The sequence below is a fragment of the Geospiza fortis genome, unplaced genomic scaffold (assembly GCF_000277835.1).
Source record: "Geospiza fortis unplaced genomic scaffold, GeoFor_1.0 scaffold188, whole genome shotgun sequence".
Lineage (NCBI taxonomy): Eukaryota > Metazoa > Chordata > Aves > Passeriformes > Thraupidae > Geospiza > Geospiza fortis.
Window position 1 is genome coordinate 5,235,029 of NW_005054337.1, and position 11,615 is coordinate 5,246,643.

Genomic DNA, 11,615 nt, shown 5'->3' on the forward strand with positions numbered 1-11,615 from the left:
GCTGGCATTTGCCTGGGAGGTTGAGGTCACCCTGAGGACTGCTTTAATTGGCATCCCTGCTCCAGTGGCCCTAATGGGCTGTTTCCCAGGCACACAACTGCCCTGCCTAAAGAATGCTTTGGCTGCACAGCCTCAGATTTGGGTCCAACCCTGCCCTGGATGCTCCTGTGTGGGTGGCTCAGACCTGGGAGCCCCTCATGCCCTGAGCAGAGCAGGGAGCTCCTCCCAGCGCCCCCAGACAGGCAAAGAGGGGGATATTTCTCCTGCCAAGCAATCAATTTGCTGCTGGTGAAATAGGAACTGTGAGCAAGATTTTGAGGGCAGATTATTTTTCCCTGCTGCTTACAATAATGTTACTGTAAGATTTTCAGCAACTGTGTCAAGGACTCAGCCAAGATCCCTGAGAACAATGGCCAGGCTGCCCTTCCTTTCATGGCTGCTGGAATTCTGCTGCATTTCTCCACAAAGGTCCATTTTTCTTTCCATTCTGGAAATAATGTGTATTGTTGCACTATTGTTGGAAAAAACTGGCAGCAAATCCTCCTGGGCAAGAAATGTGGTTACCCACTATTGCATGAGGCTAACAGGAGGAGAGATGACATTTTATGGTGTTTTACTCAGAAAACTTTTCATGAGACTATTATTGCCATTTTATGGGGTTTCTCAACAGAATTTTCATGGGCAGCATTTTGATCACTTTCTGCTATGTTTTCAGCCTCACAAGTACTATTTTCTGTCACATTCCAAAGCACAGCATCCACAAATATTCCCAAATATATTCTAAATTGTCCAGGAAGGAAACAATTTTTCTATCTGAAATTAGAAAAAAAATATGATTCTGAAATGACAAATTTTAGCAAACCCAATTGCTGCAGGAATTGGTTTGGATAAGTGAAAACGATTCAGCTTGACTTTTAAAAATATTACTATCATTAGTTCTGATATCAAGATGAAAAGTCATATTGAAACTACTGTAGTTCTTTCATTATGAAAAAGCGTGGCAACAGTGAAAGAAGCAGAAAGAGACAGCAAAAATCTTAAGCACTGTGTAATCCACTGTGATTTTGTTCAATATTATGCAAGTAATTACGATTTTTGGTGAGTGAAATGGGTCTGTTGACATCCTTCTCCATGTCCCCTGCACAAACCCAGACCCCTCTAAGTCACTTTCTCTCACCAGTTTCTGTAAAATCAACCTCCCCCCCAGAACTTATTCCAAATACTGCAAATCAAATTTTTATGCCTGCAATGCTTGAGTTCCTTCTTACAGTATATACATATTTCAGACTTACCACTTAATACAATTATAGTTCATTTAGCCAGCAATTACAGTAATAGGAAGACTGGCAACCACTGTCATTCAGACTGGAAAATCAATGTTGCACAGAGGTACTTTTAGTCATTCTATGGAGTGTCTCCTTTGTTAGATTCACATACTCTTGAATCACAAGGAAAGTTGCAGATCACTCTGGGTTTTATTTTTATTTTTTTTATTTGTCCATATACTATCAGATTTCTAGGCAGAAATATAGTGAGTGACATCCCGAGGCCCTCTACAACCTGATTTATTCTATGGTTCTGTGAATTATTGGTTCTGTTCTTTCAGCAGATCCATTTTCTGTTGCATTTCACCTGACACAGGACCTTTGACAACCCATTTCTTAGCAGCAGCTCAAAATATGGCTGTCCATGGGCAGAGAAAGAGATTCTTTGGAGTTTTTCTTAAACCTTGAGTACAATGTTTGCTTTTAGGCCAGATTCTATAAACTCATGTCCAGGAAGGCATTTAAATAGGTGTTTCAGTTAATCCTTAATTTAACAGAGTTTGGAAGAATCCACGTAAACATATGGCTACAGTTAAGCATATGTGCACTAGACAGGAATGAAGTGCTGAATTACAGATGTAGTGCTTCCAAAAGAAAGCTAAGACTATAACCATGTCTCCCGAGTTTTAAATCCTCTCTCAGTCGCTTAACCATGCTGCAGCAAACCTACTTTGGACTGATGGCTTAAATAGCTGTTATATTTGCATTTCATTATGTGAAAAATTAGGACTTGCAGAGGGCAAAAAAGGATCTGTAATTTTACCTGGAATATTCAGTCCCAAAATGGGTGGCTAGCAATGGGAGGGCTGCCTTCGTTGTTCAAGAAGGAAAATTCTTAAATCGCTGCAAGAAGTTGTTTCAGCAAGGAGAATAATGGTATTTTTGCAGGTTGCCAAACTTTTGCTGTAGAAGAGTCTCTTGGCAGCAGATCCACTTGATTGGATGAGCATTACTGAATTTCCTCGTTGATCTGTTTGTCTCTGCATGGTGCCATCTTTTGACGGTGTTACATTATAGCCCCTTGTTCTTATGATAAATTATTTTAATCCATCATCAGAGCACACTCTTGCTCTAATGATGGATTAGTGCTATGCATCATCAGGGTGAGGAGCATTGATAATGTACCATACAAACCCCCACTGACAGTGGAAAAATCTGCCAGAAGAATTCATTTGCACTGCACCAAACTGAGAGCAGAGATAAAGATCCCATTACATCCCACAGGAAAAATTCCATAACTGGGATAAAGATGCCCAAAGGTGTAGGAGTGTTCTGTGGGTGCAGTGTCCCTGCATGGTGTCACAGCAACTCACCCTGGTGCACAAGAATATGGAGAAACCTGAATTCATTTAGGGCTGTATAGGGAGCTTACAGAATCATAGAAACACAGGGTGGTTTGGGTTGGAGGGACCTTAAAGATCATGTGTTGGCAACTAATTGCCATGGGCAAGGACATTTTTCACTATCCCAGGGTGCTCCAATCCCTGTCCAGCCTGGCCTTGGACACTTCCAGGTATCCAGGGGCAGCCAGAACTGCTCTGGGCACCCTGTGCCAGGGCCTCAGCACCCTCACAGGGAGGAATTTCTTCCTAATATCTGAGCTAACCCTACTCACTTTCAGTTGAAAGCTTGTTCTCTCTCTTCATGCCCTCATCCAAAGTCCTTTCCCCCTTCTCTTGGAGCACCTTTACATACTGGAAGGTTCTGTAAATTCTCCCCAGAGTCTTCTCATCTCCAGGATGAATCTCCCCAGCTCTCTCACCTTATAGGACCCATGGACCATCTTCATGGCTTCCTCTGGACTTGCTTCAACACCCTGCTGACATCCAGGGCTCCAGACAGCCTGGAACTCTGCTGCCTGCCTCACAGGTGGGTGCAAATCCTTGGTGCAGATATCCCCCACTGAGCTCCTTTCTTGTGAAGCCATACCTTAGTTAAGGGCTGTGTTGATTAACATCAAGAAAACATTGAACATCAAAGAAAACACACAATAAATTGAGCAGACTATCACTCACCTTCAGGTAAATCCATAATACAGAACATTAAACAATATTGGCATCATCAGAGGCGAGGCTCAACTCATCCTGTAATTTCAGCAATAAAAGGGAATGAGCCTATTGGCACCTGGGTTCTCCAGGGACTGCTCTGCATATCCAAAAGTGTCTGTAAGTGCCTGGAGATTGTTCTCAAACAGAGAATTTCCCATGATTTGAAAGTCAAACTACAGAACCTGGGAATGGGAGTTGAATTTGTGACCCCTACACAGGAGGCTGGTCCTTTTGGATGCAGCCATCTGCCTCTCTCTGTCAAAACCATCACATTTGCTCTTCATTCCAGATCAGCTATGCCACCATTTTGCCCACCCAGTTTTTCTAAGGAAGGTGGAGGAAACTCTATAAACAAGCAGTGATGGAGAAATCTATGATTTGCCAGATTTGGGGACAGGATTACAGTTTTAGAATGAGTTTTGGCATGGAAAGGCATGTCCTGATGAACAGTACGACTGAACAAGTAGTTCTGCATTAAAGCTAATGATTTGCTGTGGTTTTGGAAGAAGAAAGGCTTTCTTCTCATTAATTACCTTTGGCACATGGACTAGCCTACCCATGGAGGTTACTGAAACAGGGAAGGACAGGGATATGTGTGGGAAGAGCAGCTGTTGGGGCAAACCCCCTGTCCCCAAGCAGATATGGAGGATTTGGGACCACTGACAACTTTGAGACTTTTCATCAGCTTTGCTGAGCATTTCCTCAAGTTACTGAATCAGCACTGTGTGTTTATCCCATGTCACTTTTGGGTTGTGCAGAGAATGATCCCAGGCAAGTACCAGGATTGCAATTAATTATTCATGTAGTGCACTAATGGATAGTTGGTCCAGGAACTAAACTTCCTGAAGTATATAATAATAACTACTTTTTTTTTTAGTGCATCCTCTGTAGAACAAGTCTGAGCACATCTGCTGTCTGGCATTTCATGTGTAGTTAGCTCCTCAGTGCTGCCTTTGACCTGACACCTGGAGAGGATCCAGGGGGAGATTTGACCATGAAGGGGAGTATGACATGGAGCCTTCTTGACTTCTGATTGAAACCCCTGTGCCAGCCATCCCATGAATATGCCCCAATGGCTGTGATTTATTGCTGTGTTATCATGCCTGTCTGCCTCGTTGCAGACTTTGAATTTTATCAGGCAGCTTGTCCTCCAGTGTCTGGTAACCAATTACTGTGGTCTGCAAAGGAGCCTGAGGTACTTTGCCAAACACTCCTAATAAACTGGGAAAGAGCCTGAGCACAGCTTCAGGTTGCCTTAAGGAAATTCCAGGGAGCACTTTCCACTTTATTGTCTAGTTCACAGTATGAACTGGGAATTTTCTTGAGGAGTCATTCTTTGCACAGAACTAAACTCCCCTTTAGAGATCGTGCCACACTGAATTACTGCACATGGACTTGCCTGCATCCAAAGACTGTTGAACTCAGTAGGAGTCTTCCAAATGACAACAGTGAGAGCAGGACTCAGCCCACAGTCTGAAACCAGATACTTCAGAACAAAATGAAAAAAAAAAATCCTTTATTCCTTTTTATGATATTGTAGCTAAAGCTGCAAGGAAATATCAGGATGGCCCAGTTTCCACGCTACAAGGGCAACATGAACCTGTTGATTCACACTTGTGTATAAAAATTAAATCTTAACGGGTAAAATAATCAATAGTGCTTTGTGCAAGTCCTCTGCAACAAAGTGAATGTCATATGAAACTGTAGAATTTGTTTTGTTATATATATATATATTTTTTTTTTTTTTTTAATTTCTTTTGAAATTGGATTGCCCTAATGATCCAATGAGGAATGAGCTGACATCCATCCTGCAAAAGTGACCACCAGCCACCCTTCCATGGATGGAAAAATTCTCTTAGTCCTGCTTATTTCTCCAGCACTCCAAAGGGCTTCACCTGTTTTCTGGCAGCTTCAGATGGCTTGGTGTAAAAGGTGAGAGGGCTGGGAGCCCTGCTCTCTGAGAAGGGCTGGGAACTGCAGAGCTGCCCTGCTCACATCCCCGTGGACACACACACACACACACACACACACACACAGAGTTTCTCTCTCTAATTTTTACTGCAGGGCAGTTTTCTAAAAAGTTTTTTTTTTCCAGGTTGTAAAAGACCAATTCCATAAAGGAATGGCTTAGTGCTACAATGACATGATTTGTGGCTTCCAGGCTACAAAGCTGTAATTTATTCAGACAATTAGCAGCAGCCCTGTATTCTTGACAAATTCTTCACTTGTGTGCAGCTACTACACAACAAGGTGCTTTTAAGAACTGTGCCTTATGGATTAAAAGACTCCCCCCTCCTTTTTCCTACTTATTTGACGAGTTCTTTTCACAGTCAATGGAAATTAATACAGCAGGTTAGAGAGGTGATATGCAATAATCCAGCCAGCCAAAAAGCATTGTCTGAAAAGAGCAAGTAGAGAGCCTATAGGAATGTTCAATACACAAAAGGGAACACTCCAGCATTTGCCTTTTGGTGAAGTTATTTCACTCTTTGCCTCACAAAATCCTCCAGAGTTACTGTACCAGATGTCACTGTGCTGCTGTTAATAAGTGTAAATGGCATTTAAGTGTGGGTTAGCTGTCCAAAAAAGCACATCTGAGCGCCTGCCCCAGCACTCAGGTGGCTTTGCCTGGCCCATAAAGCAGCCAGAGCATCAGCTGGCTGAGCACAAGGTGCCTGTGCAGAGCCCCCCACACTGTGCTGCTCAGACTCACAGAGGAGCAATAGAAATCCATCCAGAGCCCTTCTCACACACAGGCCTGCAGTCAGAGCAGGGTTAGAAAATCCAGCCCTGCTCTAAATCCTGCCCTCCTCCAGCACTGCTGAAGACCAGCCTGGCTGGATGCAGGGGGTGGGTCAAGGTCCAAATCCGGTTCCAGTTGGGACCTTCCTCTTTCAAGAGCCACAACCCTGCTGGAACAGGGGCTCTGCTGCCAGGCACAATGTGCATTATTTTTTTTTTCTGGGGATCTGTTAAAGCTACCACATTACTGGCAGGATGAGCAGCCTCTCAGAATCACAGAATCCCAGAATAATGAGGCTGTAAGAGACCTCTAAGATCATTGAGTCCAACCTATGCCCTAACACCTCAACTAGACTATAGCACCAAGTGCCATGGCCAGTCTTTGTTTAAACACATCCAGAGATGGTGATTCCACCACCTCCCTGGGAAGAGCATTCCAATATGCTCCAGCTCATTCTGACACCAACCTCTTTTAGCAAAATGAGGACAAAAGCAACCAAATCATGGCGGACTTGGGCAGAAACTCTTTCTCTTCATTGCAAAAATCCTGAGATGATACTTGGATTAGTTTTTGGGGTGATTCTCTCTTGCTCATCTCACTCCAAAAAAGTTAGACCTGCCGTGAGACCTCTGCAGAGGGCTCTTCCCAGCCTTCTTGTGCTGTGGCACAGATGGGAAATGACATTAATGATCCATACTACCAATTTCACATTATGCTATATAAATGCCAACGACTTGGAAAAAAAAAATGGGGGTTTGGCCAGACTGAAATTTGTTAGCACGAAATTTTGAGCAAAGTGCAAGACGATAACAGATTTTTTTTCACTGACTGTGGGCAGAGAAAAGGAGGTTTAACAGGCCAAGCATTCATAATAACTGATTCATCTGGAGCTCAGTTGTTGGTGTGAATGGGTATCTTAGAAATACTTGGAAGGTTACAGAGATGTCCATAAAATCTGCAGGACTTGGCCCACTCTTAATTTTGCTGTGAGTTACAGAGCATTCAGTTCAGTAACAGCAGAGCTACACTCCACAGCACAGGAAAATTCAAAGTATTTGGCCTCATGTGGCAAAACAAAGTGCTTGTTCAGTGGAACTAACCTGAGCAAATTCCTCTTAATTAATAAACAGATGTATTTTCTTTCCACAAAAGCAAGATTGCCATTGAAATATAATGAAGATCTTTTTAAAGATCTTGTCTTGTTTAGGAATGGATTTCTTTTTCACTACACTAAAAGGGAAAAAGATACAATAGAACAATGATTGAGTCAATAGATCTGTTAATTGTAAATAATTTGGAACGGTGAATAAAAGCACATTTTGGAAAATTGCATCAGTAAGTTAAAAGCATGAATAAGGTAAAAAGAGAGAGCTGTGGGTAGAAAAGCACATTGATGCAGTAGGCTCTGGTGCTTGTCTGGCTTTAACTCCTCCCAGGGATGTGTCTGCTGTTCCTGGGCCTGGATCTTGTGCAAGTGGGTGTAGTTACTGATTTTAGGGGAGTTGTTCTGATTGATACCTGCTGGCGATACAACACCTTGGTGTTTCACCCTCAGGCTCACAAAGGGAGAACAAGCCATTTTCCTTGCAAAGGTAATTTGTAAAGCCACCAGGATACAGGATTTCAAAGTTATTTAGTTAGGAGCCCACTTGAACCAGCTTCCTTTTTCTTTTCTCTTTTATTTTCTTAAAGAACAAGTTTCCTCTCTCCTGTTTCATTGTCTCCTTTCTCAGCTGCCGCCTTGTTTTGGGTAAATTTCCCTAAACAGAGACATAAATACCATATCAGATTTTCTCTTTCTTGGCTGCGAGTCAGGCCTGCTATGCTGTGAGTGCTTGCTGGAGCTGCAGAACCTGCCTCTGCATCAGCAGCTGCACTTTGCATTTGGAAAAGGAGGCAGGAAAAAACTACCTTTTAAAATTTTTTACTCCCTCCAACCCTTCATTAATCTTATAGCTTAACCAGGAGAAAAAAAAAAGAAATTTAAAACAAATCAAAAAACCAAACCAAAGGGAAGGGAGGGATGGGATGAGCATTTCTCATTTCTTCTAGCATGCAATGGGTCTTTATTCTCTCAGGTGAAAAAGCCACCAAAGACCAGGAATGTATGTTAGAGGGAAAAATCTTAAAAGACAGCTGTGAAAAAAAGTCTTGAGAAGATCTATCTATTACCAGTGCAGCTTTCTGGAAGGACTACCAAGGAGTGGAGTTTTTTTTTCTTTTCAGGCACTGTCAGGACCCTCTGGGCAGCATTTGCCAGGAAATAGGGAAAGGGAATCTTATTCAGGAGTATTTTTGGCATGCATTATTAAAGCAGAGAACATTTCATCCTCTGCTTACCCCTGCTCAGAGCCCCCCAAAAGGCAGCAGAGCTCCTACAGAGAGGACTGTTTATTTTCTGCTCAGTTGGAAAGCAAAGGTCCTATTACAGTTACAGGGAGTTACAAGTATTCATCAAAGAAAGAAATGACCCATAAAGGCAGTTAAGTTAGTTTTATGCCTGCTGCATAAGTCAACCTCTTTTCTATATATAAAATGATGGGGTTAGAAAAGGATATTCATCAGGCAGTTCACTGATTTGATTGGCTGCACTTCCCCAAGTACTTTATAATTTGCAGTTATAAATAAAGATGTTTTTAATAATCAATTGGTATTTAAATAACATACAATAACTGTCTTATTAAATCCCACATTTGAGAATGAATAAGCAGTTAGACATTAAAGACATGGGTACCAAACAGCCACAGGACTTCAGACCATTTTCTTTTTTACAAACAAGCCATAAATATCACTATGGAATTAGCTGGTTAGCCAAGGCCCTGGATGAAGCCAGCAGAAGACCCCACTCTCTGATGTTGCCTTTAAGTGATCATATACTTTTCTGGTAGGATGACTTTTTAAACAATAACCACATTTTATTTTCTTTGGCCACCTCTAACAGGTCGAAAGGGGCAGCCTCAGACTCCAGAGTTGAAGTAAAGTAATGTGTCCTCAAACCAGAGCCCCAAAAGCAAGGAGCATCTAATAGCAGGTTTGAGATGCTTGGTCTCAGCTGGGTCTGCAGCATTTCCAGCAGTCAAGTTCAGGCCTTGCCTCAGGGAGGGGGAAAAATTTTCCTATTAATTAAAAGGAGTCCTACATACACAAAAGTGATTGGTTTTGTCTTTCTTTGAAGAAGACACACATAAATACAAACATTTAGATTTTAGAAGGAACAACTGTGCGCTGATCTGCATCCAGTCCTGCTGCTCTGTCAAGGATTTGTCTGGAATGGGGATGCTTTATCCCTGAGATACCCTGGTTTTCCCTGGATGCCTGCTGGAGACAGACACCATCCTGCACAGTGGTGGGCTGCATGGGAATCCCCTTGGGAAGCAGCTGCCAGCATCATGCTGTTGGAGTGATCTCTGTGTTCCAGGTTGTCTCAGCCACCCCAACTCCCAAACATCACCCACCTCCAGCCCCTCACATCCCTTCATGTGCCAAGAAACAGGCTGAGGTGGGGTCTGGCCATGGGCTCTGCAGGTGCAAACTGGGGGAAAAATGCAGCATGTTTGAGAGGAAGCAGTTTGTAGTTTGACCTCTTCTTGGTTAGAGAAAAGCACAGAGTGAGTGCTGGGAATTGAACAGTTCCCTACTCCATTCCCAACCTGCATTCCCTCTCCCTGCATTCAGTAGATGATGGTGCAGGACTTTCAGGGCAGGCTGATGCCAGCCCATAAAACCCTCTGTTTCAAGCTGGACCTGAAGCTGGTTGGAAGAGAGGCACTTTCTGGTGGTGGGAAGGGGCAGGGGTGGGAGTGCTGGCTGTGGGTCCAGGGGGCAGATGTCCAAACAGGATGGGCCATCCCAGGAGTGCTCCCGCCTTCCTGCCCCTAGCCTGCAGCCAGCCCCTCACACCTCCTGCCTCCAGCAGCTCACCTGGCCCTGCCCTTGTCGGGATCTCTGGCTGCTCAGAGTGACCCCGAGATGGGTTAGAAAGTCTCTTTTCCCAGCCTGGCTGTCAAAGAAGGAGTCAGAGATCTTCAGTTCTCATTCTCAAGGTTGTTTATTGTTCCTTATCTATAAAATTCTTTCTCCTGTCCAGCTGAGGTCCGCTCAGCAAGACAGTCTGAGGCACTCTGCCTGACCCCGGGGTGGTGTTATGTCTTTATACTAAAATCTACGTGTACAATGTTTACCATAACTTCCCAATACCTGTCACCTATGTTAGACAGTGATCTTATACTCTAAATCAATCCAGAAGTGCCACCATCCCAGCAGAAGATGGAGGCCAAGAAGAAGAAGGGGAAAGGCTGGACACGCCCAGATTCCTCCCTCTTGCCCCCTGAACCCCCATACCAAAAACCCCAAAATCTACTTTTCCACCCTGTGATAACTTCACTATTATTCTACCTAAATTGTTGTGGCTTGCTGATCTTCATACAAGGTTGGTAATTTGCTCCACGGGTCATAATCAAACCCACAGGTGTTTTGGGCTCTGTGCCAGGGTCTCTGAGCCCCCTGGCAGGGGTCCTGGCCATCCTGGACAGCCAGAGGGATGTGCTGGGCTCTCACATACCCTCTTCTTCTTTCCTTTTTTTTGTTTAGTTTAGTTTTGTTTTGGTTTTGTTTTGTTTTGTTTTGTTTTTTTTCCTTTTCCTTTTAAGCCCCTGCCTGAGCTGAGATTAACTCCTTGGCCCAGAGCCCCTCTAGAATTTATCACCACCTCACTGTACACAAGGCTCTGGGGCTGTCCCACTGGTGCTCCATGCTGGACCATGCTCTGCCAGCTCTCATGTCACCTGTGTCCCCAACAGAGCCCTGCCCAGCAAACCTGCACAACTCCCAGCCCCACACCCTCCCTCTGGAGGACACCACCAGATCACAGATAAAGTTTACCACCATTCTTGCTCCAATAACTTTTCCCATCACACTTTTTTTTTTCCCAGTTATTATTTTTTCAGCCCCCTCCCATCCCCTCCACCCCCCTCCTTATTTTATTTTAGGCGCCTCTGAGAGTTCAACTGTCGCCTGAGGCTTCAAACTAATTTTCTCTTCAGAAATGATTGCAGAAAGCCGCATGCATAATAAATCCCGTTATTGCTCTTGTTATTAAAATAGGTTGTTAGGGATGTGGACTTGGAGGCCTTTTTGTCTGATGACAGCAGTTCTTCTTAGCTTGGTGCTTATGGCTTATTGACTAAGGCTGCCAGGTTCAAAAAAAAAAAAAAAAGAAAGAATAAGAAATGAAAATCAAAAAGAGAAGGAGCTGTAGCTGCTGTTTAATAGTGAGAAAGTTGGGATGATTTGAGGCAGATCTTTTAATCATGTCCATGGGCCCTGTGTGAAAGACAGTGAATTTCCAGCAGCTCCAAGGCTGTGCTGAGGGCCTACAGAGAGTGTCTGTGGTGAGCTCTTTTCTGGAGCAATGATTAATTAATATTTCTTTGGCATGATTTATTTGTATGATTAATTAATATCCTATGACAGTCAGGACTGCAAACACTCACCATGCTG